Source organism: Juglans regia, unplaced genomic scaffold (assembly GCF_001411555.2).
Source record: "Juglans regia cultivar Chandler unplaced genomic scaffold, Walnut 2.0 Scaffold_647, whole genome shotgun sequence".
NCBI lineage: Eukaryota > Viridiplantae > Streptophyta > Magnoliopsida > Fagales > Juglandaceae > Juglans > Juglans regia.
This window is the reverse complement of record NW_023361327.1, coordinates 327,463-338,282: the sequence shown is the minus strand read 5'-3', so window position 1 is coordinate 338,282 and position 10,820 is coordinate 327,463. Positions and strand designations below refer to the sequence as shown.

The 10,820-nt window shown below is 39.9% G+C and overlaps 1 pseudogene; it reads right to left on the bottom strand.

Moving 5' to 3' along the window:
* Positions 1-8,668: 8,668 nt before the first annotated feature.
* On the bottom strand, positions 8,669-9,432 carry LOC108985241 (annotated as a pseudogene).
* Positions 9,433-10,820: the final 1,388 nt, after the last annotated feature.

Genomic DNA, 10,820 nt, shown 5'->3' with positions numbered 1-10,820 from the left:
AGAGATTTGCATCATAAACAAGGAAGGAAAAAGCAATTAATGAAAAATATTCAGAATTTGCAGCTTCTCTGAGTAGCCAATAGTATGATGGTCATATATTTCCCATCCAATTTTCGATTGAGGTGAATCAAGATGTGTTAGAAAACAAACTTAATGTTGCTACACTTGTTCTAGAAATAGCAATTTTCTAATTTGGTCGTTTACTATTCAACATACGGCTTTCAATATGCAATTGGAAATCGGGAACACTATCTCCGCGAGAATTGCACATGATTTTCTTTCCAAAAAGATGATGACTTCAAGGAAGAAGGAAAAATGTCTATAACGTGGAGAGGGGGGTTTCTTTTGGGTAGAAAGACATCTTCCAGAAAAAGAATTCTTCTTCTTTTGAATGGAGCGCTAATTACTTGGTGAAGGTAGGGATGACCTTGCTTAAATGATGATGATTTCAATTCTATTGGATTCATGTAATAAACTTTCTTGCTGATGCAATTCTTGTTTATCATGTCTTATTAGTCTTTCTTGTATTTGGATAATTTTATAACCAATGCTTTTCATAGATTCAGTCATGCTTTCTCTATGGGATTGTTGAGATGTTTATGTTCAGATCTGGTTGTCAATCTTATTGGTGTGATTCTCTACTATAGTATTGCTATTGAGAATATTGTTGTCTTTAAAGCTAAGTCTAATAGGATAGCAACCTGTGCTTTCAAAAGAAGAGTGGTTTTCAAGAATTACATTTGAACAAATTGGTTACAAAGATATATTTTTTGGTTAGAGAGTCTGGTGCTATGATCTCTTATTGAGTATCCAATGAATCTACTATGAATAGAATTATCAAGTTCAAGAAAGGGATTCTCGATGCTTCGCTGCTATTAATTCTGGTCAAACCTTTTCATTATTACGTTTTGGCTTTTCAATTTATTTCTTTTTAGAAAGGACTCATCTTACATTGCTACTTTGATTTTTGTTCTCTTAAACATTTTAGTCGTTTTTAGTGTTTCTACCATCTCCCTGTGGAATTGACACCCCAATCTATATTGCAACAATCGGGTTATTCTTTGGGCGTAATCACCCACCTATTCCTCGCACACTTTATGGTGAGCAAGAGAAGAATACGCCCCAAGGCAAAGCTCCTCACCATCAAGCAGGGGGAAGATGAAAGTTTGAATACATACCTATCCAGGTTCAACAAAGAACACATGACTACAAACTACGAATACGAGAAAATAACTTTGGCAACGCTTTTAGGAGGAGTTTGGCCCTGATCAAGGATTATGGCAGAATTAGCAAGGAGAACTCCTGCCACACTGCAAGAGTTCATGGATCAAGCCGACAACTTTATTATTAACTCCGAGGACACACTTTAGGCCTTGACCAAGCCGAAGAGGAAAGAAATAGAACACGCAGAAAAGAAGAGGAAGGCACCAACCAAAGGCAAGGTTCACTAGAAGCCAGAGAAAGGACCACACGACATTAGGAGAGAAGAAGTGCTCACCATCCAAAGAGACGACAGTCAACCTACCCAAGATGACAACTACATGAGCATTCGCTCATCTATCACACCTACCATCAGTCCAACACTCATAAATAACACTGAAGATTGTCTTTCCTTGAAAAAGGAAAGTGAGCAAGCTGGGTGGCCAAGGCCACGATACCCTTCTGCCCAAAGGCCAGAGCAGGAGTGGAGGAGGAAATCACGGGACAAAACTGCGTAGAGAGTCAGAAGGCCAAGGTGGGAAGGGAGATGAGGTAAGAGGTAGCTGTTTTGGAACCCTAGCGCGATCGCCACCACTCACCACATTAGGAAGGGCCGCCATGCCATTGAAGGGTTTCTCATATTCGGTCAGAACCATCACATTGTTTGTCTTGGTGAGCAGCGCCCCCTGTACAGCTTCTGTCATGGTCGACTTCTTGGTGGTAAAGGCTCCTTCATCATACAATTCCATAATCGGCTGACCCACTCTCAACAGTCTAAGGGCGGTAACATCAACCTACCACTTGAATATGAAGTTCCTGACCTCTCAGGGAGTGGGAGAAATTCGAGGAGAACAACTCCTGGCATGGAAGTGTTACGTGCAGGATTTGAAGCCAAGGGATGGCGGGGTGCATGTGGTCAGCACCCCCGGAACGCCAAGCACATGCAAAAGTTTTATCACTAAAAAACCTTATGACTTGTAATTTACATTTTCATGTCAATAGTGTAAATTCTATTAATGGAAGTGTGGCTTTTCAGGAGTAAAACACGTCTCACCTAGCCATATCTCGACCCCTTACTCCAACAATGTAATCTTCATCAACGTATCTCCATCAACAAAATCTCCATCGACGACTACTTACCTCCTCGCGAGGCACCAAAATGATGAGTTAATCCTATGGCTACTTTATCCCTATCGCAGGGGAGAGCAGGCCAGCCTTCTACTGCTCGACATTTACCTTCCTTGTGAGAGTCAACAGGCAAGAATGGGTCCAGTCTCAAATTGCCTTGAAACTTACCTCCTCGTAGGGCTCTAAAGGGCGAGATGTGCCTTAAGGCCATCTTCTCCCACCCGTGGTGGAGAGCGAGTCTAGCCCCTCAGAAACTTACCTTCACCTTCGCCATGACGAAGCATGGGATCAGTACGTGCCTGACCCAACACTTACCTTCCTTGTCATGTCAACGGGTGGGAGCAGATCTAGTCCCAAACTGCATAACTACTTACCTCCCCATGACGGTTAAAAGGTGGGTAGGCGGCCCAACCTCCCTCTCAGGTAGAGTGGGTCCAGCCTCTCGGCTACCTGGCAACTTACCCCACCCCATCATGGTGAAGAGTGGACCGGCTGGTCAGTTGTCTGACACTTACCTCCCCATGAGGTAGCAAAGGGATTAGTTACACCTGAAGGTTGATTTATCCTTCTCACGGTGGATAGTGGGCCTGCACTCGGCTGCTCGACACTTACATTCCTTGTGATCATCAACAGCTAAGAACGAGAGTCTGAAACTGCCTGATAACTTACCTCCCAACAGGAGTATACAGGGCGAGATATGCCTTAAGGCCATCTTCTCCCTCCTGCGACGAAGAAAGGGTCCAGCCCCTCGGCTGCCTGGCAACTTACCCAACTTCTGCCACGACAAAGAATGAGATCAGCACCCGCCTAACCCAACACTTACCTTCCCTGTGATGTCAACGGGTGTGAGCAGGTCCAGTCCCAAACTGACGAGCAACTTACCTACTTGTGATGATTAATAGGTGGGCAGGCGGCCCAAGCTCCCTCACATGGGAGTGCGGGTCCAACCTCTTGGCTACTTGATAACTTACCCCACTCCCATTACGGTGAAGAGCAGATAAGCTTCTCAGCTATCTGGCAAATTACCTTTTCGGGGGGATCAAAGAGGTGGGCTTAGCTTAAGGCATCTACAGGTGCAACCGTTTTGGTTTGGTCTAGTTTTAGACATATTTTAGAACCTAACTAGTATACACCGATTTTTAGATTTGAAGAATTGATACCGCATCGGTTGCACCCATAAAACGGTACTTCCTGTTTTACCAATTTTGGTCTGGTTCGGTCTAGTTTTTCCAATATTGTATATATATAGAATATATAATATGCTATATAAATTATAGTATAAAATAATATATTATAGTATATTATGATATATAATAGTGATATATTATAATATATTATAATATTATAGTATATTATAATATAGTGATATTGTATTAATATAACTACTAATATTATAGACTATAGTGATAATATATAGTTATTTATATAGGATTTTAAAATTTAATGTTATTTTAATTAGTAATTTAGCATATAATACAAGATTATTTTATATATTAGATATAAAAATTATATATAATATAAAAAATCATATAAAAAATTAAAATATACATATATTTATATGAATCGGTCCGGTTTGGTTTGGTTTGGTGATAGAAAAAGGAAAATCAGAATCGACCAATTTCGATCGGTTTTGAAAAAAATAGAACCGATACCAGACTGAACCGATTTAGAACTGGACCAAACTCACTCGTTCGGTTCGGTTCTTTCTGGTTGACCAATTTTATTGTTCACCCCTAAAAGCATCCCCGATTCCTCCCCTATTGGAGAGCTGGTTTAGTTCTTTGACTGCTCGACATTATGCCATCTTCAATAATAGAACGCCAAACAAGAAGTGCCTCATAATCCTTGCCGAACTCCTTCAAATGAGAAGCCAGGTTTGCAAACTTCACACTCGTAGTTGTGGATGAGTTATATTAACTTGTTTGGTTTTTCCGATGGTATTAAGCATCTCCTACTTGCCTCATGACAAAGAGCGAGATAACTCCTTAACTACGCTGCAACTCACACCCCTAGGGAGACCAAAGTAGAGGGTTTACCCTAAGGCATCCAGGCCTTCCTCCCCGTAGAATACAGGCCCGTTCTCTCCACTACACAACGTAGGCTCCCGAGGAGCCCCGCTCCCCAAACCAACGACAACAAATCGAGACAACCCAAGGTTATGATTGTAATAACATATAGATTGTACTTGCAGTTGGTCATCACACAAGTGACATCACCCCTACATTCCTCGCCCGGTGCACTCCCAGAAGCATGCTAATGAAAAGCTAAGAGCAAAGAAGAAAAAGAACCCCAGAAGTAAGAAAAACATGTACAAGCAACTCCATTAATATTATTGTGAAGTATATTAAAAACAAAAGAAAAAAGAATACATCAATATAATAGGGGAAATATCCAGTTGGCGGGATTGTCACTGGCAGGGTTGTCTGAGAGTGCGCTCAGGATCAACTCACTCCCAATCAAGGCACCACGCTTCAGTGCCGCCATGTCTAGAGGGCGGTTCTTGCACTTTCAAGGTCCTCAAAATTGTTTTGGGGATTTAGGTCCACTTCTTGTGGACCAAGCAGACGTAATACAACTCCTCACGCAGCCGGGGAAGGGCAGATTCAGCGCTATCAAAGTGAGAGCGCTTGTCCCGAATGGTTGCCTTATGGATGGCTATCACACGATCGACCTTAGCGTTCTCGGCCCCCAAGTCCTTCACTCTCTTATCTTTGGCCTTGAGAGGGTCCCTCTTTTTTTGCAAAGACACAGAGACCTCCTCGAACCTCCCATCCAACTATTTGTACAACCAGATGTCGGAGTCATGCGGTTTGAACAACTTTGAGCTTTTAGCTTGCAACCGCTCTAGCTCGTCCTGCTAGAGATTGAACGACTCCTGAAGGTTGTCCCTCGCCTCCGTGGCTAGCGCCGCTTCAAGTACCGTATCTCCACGGACTTGCCTTAACCCTTGCCTTAGTTTACAAGGCCGATGAAAAGATCAGGGGAGCAGAGTGCCATGTCTCAACAGACTTTCCTCAACCTTTGCCTCAGTTTACGAGGCTGACGAGAAGATTAGAGGAGCAAAGTGTCGTGTCTCCATGAACTTGCCTCAACCCTTACCTCAGTCTACGAGGCTGACGAGAAGATCAGGGAAGCCAAGTGCAGTGTTTTCACAAACTTGACTTATCCCTCGCATAAGATTGATGACTAGCATAATTTCTTATATTTTATCACTTCTTAACTTTAAACTTTAGTCTAAATACCCTATTATTGGACTAAAATGCTAAAATGTTAATAGAAATCATTGGAATTAATGTGTATTCTTGAATTGAGTTTTATTTACTTTGGGATACTCTTGAGCAAATTTTTATGTTTAATTTTAGAGTTTATAAAAGAGCAAGTCCAAATCCATTCGAATCCAAAGGAATTTCAGGTAGGCAAGACGTTGGAATAACCTAAGAACTCTCAATGAGTGTAGGACTCTTCAAATAAGGATAATGATGGGGTTTGAGAGTAATTCGAATCAGAGTCCAAAACGCGCTAGTAGACAGCATGGACACACTTTAGTATTTTAATCATAAATTTCCACTCCAATATCAGATTGATGTAATTCTTGATGTGATGGAAATCTATCTTAAAGGGCTACAAAGTTGTCTCTAATAAGGTTTTCGAAATTTAAACTCCTGAAGCACGTACGTAACTACCAAGTTGAGTCCTAAACTTTATGCGATTTTGTGTGCGGGAATATAAAGACATTAGGGTTTCTTTCCTACCCTATTTTAAGCATATCATTAGCATAAAATTGGAGAGTTTTTTAGAGGGGCATTTCTTTGGAGTTTTTCATTTCAGACGCTGCGGCTTGCAAGGGACATTTTTAGTGTTCATTTTCTTCTATTCTTCTCTTAGAAAAATTGTGGTGAATTCTTTTATGTTGAATTTAATTTTTAGCATGAACTAAATTTTCTTTATTCTAGGAAAATGATGTGATCTAGTTCCAAACTATACTTGTTTTTCTATGTTAATTTGAAGTAATTCTCTTCTATGTTTGTCTGATTTATTATGAACTTATTGCTTCTAATTAACTGGCCATTAATTAGATGATTTTAATCTTGTGATTTGCTGTCAAAAGAGGGAATTATAGGATAAATCTTGGATATTTCGGCATAGGTAATTATAGAGATCGAAAGACTTGTATGAACCTATGTAGTATTAAAATCATTGGTCTTATTACTTTCTTGCTTTATTAATTTGCATACTCTTGTGTAAAATAATGAGCAAGAATAATTTCCAATTGACTATGGAAAGAGGCTTTTGGATGTTTGTGGAGATTTTCTAACAAACAGAGATAATTAAATTCAATTAGTTAGATTAGTAAATCATAGTGAGGGATTAGGTGAAATCGATTTCCTAGAAGTTTTCTTTCCCATTGATTTGATCTTCGAACAATATATTTCTTTTCATTTGAGTTTTTTCTTTGAATTAATTTTATTTTAATTTACAATTACAAAAATCTAAGTGAATTTTCTAAATAAAGTCAAGATTAGTATAATTTCAGTATTTGTCAAAAGTAAGTTACCAATTCCTGAGGACGATACTCTTCTCATCACTTTACTATAAAACTACGATACTGTACAGTTGCAGTTTTGCACCGATCAAAGATCCACCAGGTAGACAAGAGAAAAAACAAAAGAAAAAGAATATCAAGGGGAGGAAGCTGTTGATTTGGACACGGCACTTGCCTGTGAGAGTTTCTTCCCTTTGCCTGCGAGAGGAGGGCTCGGGGAAGGCTTCCGAGCCGAGGTTGATTTGGGCTGCATGGGAATGATTCGGACATCAAAAATGGTGTGACCAAGAGGTGGTAAAAATGCCTTTATATCTTGCTCCCCAAGGAGAGCCTCCAAGAGGACATCAAATGGGTTAGTCTCTACCCATTATTTGACTAGAGCAATACGACATAACTTATGGGGAAAGGCCTTCAATCATATTGCTTCATCGTCAGGATCTACCGCCCCCCCCCATATGACCTGTATAGTAAGCCCATGAGGGACCGCTGAAGAAGTAAGTCAGAGAGTCCAACCAAGCCCAACGACCCTCCTCTAAAAGGAGTCAGTGAGTCTCTGTAGAGTACTCGGCCCATGAGGAAAACCCACTTAGGAAGCAACCCCCATGTGGGGAAAGCTAGGGGTGTGCAAAATTTACAATGACCCGCACCCGCCCGATAAATTCGTCCGACCCCACCTGTTAAATGCGGGTTCAATTAAACAACGGGTTGGAAATCATCCAACCCGCTGTTTAACGGGCGAAAGAGCAGCCCGATAGAACTTTAGCGGCTCAGCCTCATTTCCTTCCTCTCCAAACCTAGACCTCTCTCTCTCTCTCCCCCTCTTCGATCACGCCTCAGGAAACCGAGTCTCTCTCTCTCTCTCCTCGATCGTGCCTCCAAGCAATTGAGTACTCCAAGCGATCACGCCTCAAGAAACCGCGTCTCTCCCTCTTCTCTGATGCCATCTCCAACGACATTCTCCATCACTGTTCGGCTGAGGTATGTTCCTTCTCCATCGGCGTTCTCCATCGCCATAATCTGGGTCTGATTCTTTCTTTGTTAATCTGGTATCGTTGGGTTTGATTTGTTGTGTTATGTTTCTCTGATAGATAACACATGTTCCCATACGAAGTGTTACTGAAACTGAAAATGTTACAAGGAGGTTCTTAACAAGATACTAGATCGTACGAATGGTAGAGACTAGATTACTTGGAAGTATGATAGTCTTTATGAAAACAGAGATACAGCAAAATAGGGAAACCCCATGAGCTTTGAAGGTTAGGATTTGGGTGAATCAACCCTAAAATAATTGTTCACCAAAATGGGTTCCTCCATTTCTAATATGCTCTAGTAATTGGTAACCGCACGAGGTGGAATTTGTGCAAGAACTGGAAGTTTCTTTATTTGTGGTTATGTGAAGGAAATGAAAAGAACCAAATATATATATACAGACATGGTCATGTCCTTCCTTATAGATTTCAAGACATGTTGTTGGGATGGCTAGTGAATTTGCTAGTGGCATTGTAGGCTTACAACGGCTTACAACAGCTTCCTCCTTTTACTGTGTACAGCTCTACAGTGCATATAAATACATGAAAGATGTCCAAAATTTACACAAAGTTATTGTAATGCTGTAGTCTTTATTGAACTCTACTTAATTACATTGTGCTAAAACTCTATCATTATGCTTACAACAGCCACCTATCCAGTATTTATTCCCAAGAACAAGACAACTTTATTCCTAATAGCCTCGATCAACCGGCCTTTCCAACACTTTTGTGCAGCTCAAAGCAATCCAAACTATATAAAATCAATATGTAAAAAGCACCTAGAAATTGGTGCTTGTATTAACATGTAAAATCCCAGCGAGAAGTGCTTGTGCTATAAAAATCTAGACTAGAAAACTATATTTTGGAACAGATTGGCATTAACGAATCTCACGCCTTTGAATAGAAGTTTTCAAAGCATTTTCATGACCCAAAGCCTGTGTTTCTTTATATACAAATAAACAATAGAAGGTCCGATCAAACTTGCATCAGAGAGGCGCTTGCAAAGCTTGAGGTAAGTGTCTACATTTCCAGAACGATGGATTCCTTTTCTTACTCCCTGCAGTACAGCTGCCCTGTCCAAATACTCTGGATGAAATCCCATATCAAGCATTTTTTAATCAGTGTTTCTGCAGCATCATTGAAATGCCCTCCTTTAATGTAACCTCTCAATAACCATGATAGGCTTTTCTTCTTGCGCAAAGAACTTTTAACCTCAATTCTAGTAAGCAACCGTGAAATAGCATTGGCCTCCTTCTTGGAAGCACAGATGGCTAGAACAATGTCATAAAGGTCTCCGTTAGCCTCTTTACCCATAAGCTTCATTTGCCACAACTGCCTTTCAGCCTCCAGTCCCCGACCAGCACAAATATACATAGCAAAACCTTTCAACTTACGTAAAGCTTTCCCAAGTTCATTCAGCTCGTTAACCATAGCAATCATTGCAATGGCTAGGACAAAAACCCTCCAACCAAACCCCCCAAAATTCTTAAACCGATCAACAACAAACCCAAAACTCAAAATATCCACAAGCATTTGGCATCATCCACATGTGTCTTTAACTTCAAAGACACCCACTTTGGCATTAACCCCAAAAGAAAGAAACAAAACAAAACAACTTACAGCTCATAAAATGGATCCCATTTCAACATTTGCTACTACCCAAATGTACATTTTCTTTCTTCTATTATCTATTAGGCCCCCAAAACCAAACAACCAAGATTCAATAATGCAAACAGAGGGAGACATATTATAGAAAGATACCTTGCTACTCCCTACTAAAGCCCTTACCATATTTTTCTTTGGGTTTTTTTTTTTTTTGCCAAAAAAATTAAAAAAGGAAACAAATCAGAGAGCCTAAAGCCCTCCAATAAATAGCCTTGCCTTTTTCTTTTTTCCACGAAAATTATTTATATTTAGAATTTTCTCTGTATTAAAAACTACAAATATTATAAAAACAAAAAAAAAAAAAAAACAAAATTTTTACTTAGGTTCTCGAAATCCTTTTATGGTATCTTTCTTTAAATTCCACACTCTCATAATAAAAAGAATTCATTGGTCAGACATGGTTTTCTTACTTTCTCATGCTTTTATTATATGTCAGTTCATATCATGGATTACTTCAAAGGTGACACTTCTACAAATTTAAGAGACGATGAGATTACTACTCCTTTAGCTTCAAACATTAACTTGTCTACTAGTAGTAACACTATCATTCCTCCCAAAAGGAAGGCAAGTAAGGACCCCTCAACGGTGTGGGAACACTTCACAAAAATAGTTGGATGTTCATTTAGTGACCCAAAAGCGGGGTGTAATTACTGTCACAAGACTTACACTTGTCACCCCAAAAAACATGGTACATCAAGTATGCTGCATCATGTTGGTGTTTGTAGGAAAAACCCTAATAGAATTAGAACCATGGATCAACAAACTACACATAAGTTTGATCCAGAAGATGTACGAATGGCAATTGCAGAGATGATAGTTTGTGATGAGGTTCCGTTTAAGGTGGTGGAAGCACAAGGATTTAGGAAGATATGTAAGTCACTAGAACTAAGAAACTATTTAAAAAAGAGAAGGAGAAGTTGAAGGAAGTATTTAAGGTAGTTGGGCGGGTTAGTTTAACTACTAACACTTGGACGTCCAATCAGAACTTCAATTATATGTGTCTTACTGCACATTTGATTGATTGTGAATGGAAATTATACAAAAAAATTATAAATTTTTGTTTGATTCCTAATCACAATGGGGACACTATTGGAAAGCATGTAGAGTCATGTCTACAAGATTGGGGAATTGACAAGATTTTAACTGTTACAGTTGACAATGCTTCCTCAAACGATGTTGCCATCGATTACTTAAAAAGGTTTGTGGGAGGTCATTTGTTGGAGGGGAAGTATATTCACATAAGGTGTTGTGCCCAT